We start from the raw sequence: 412 nt of genomic DNA, 5'->3' as shown, positions 1-412 counted from the left end.
GCATTTGTGCTGTGCTGGGAGGTGCACGGATGAGCCGTTCGGCTCTGTGCTCCTGTGCGACGTCGCGGTTTTGTCGCATAAATCTGGCTCAAAGACCAGCATGTTTTGCCTTTTGGAAATACAAGGCGTATTAAAATGCAAACAGTTGTTTTCTGCATACTGAAGAACCCTTCCATGTATCCCCATGGAAGTCACGCTTTCATTATATTTTTAAAACTAAAACCAGTGTGATTTTTGTAAACGAAAAATTAAGTGTTACTTAGAGCTGTGATGTATTCTTCGTAGTATTTTGCAAAATAATTCCTTCCTTGGCAGATTTTGCTGTTGCAAATAGCTTTATTATTTAAAAAGCGGTTCTGTTGATACGCAGTATCAATATTGCAATCAACAATTGTATTGATATTTCTGAGAA

The sequence above is a fragment of the Geospiza fortis genome, unplaced genomic scaffold, assembly GCF_000277835.1.
Source record: "Geospiza fortis unplaced genomic scaffold, GeoFor_1.0 scaffold171, whole genome shotgun sequence".
Classification (NCBI taxonomy): Eukaryota; Metazoa; Chordata; class Aves; order Passeriformes; family Thraupidae; genus Geospiza; species Geospiza fortis.
This window is presented reverse-complemented; position numbering follows the sequence as displayed.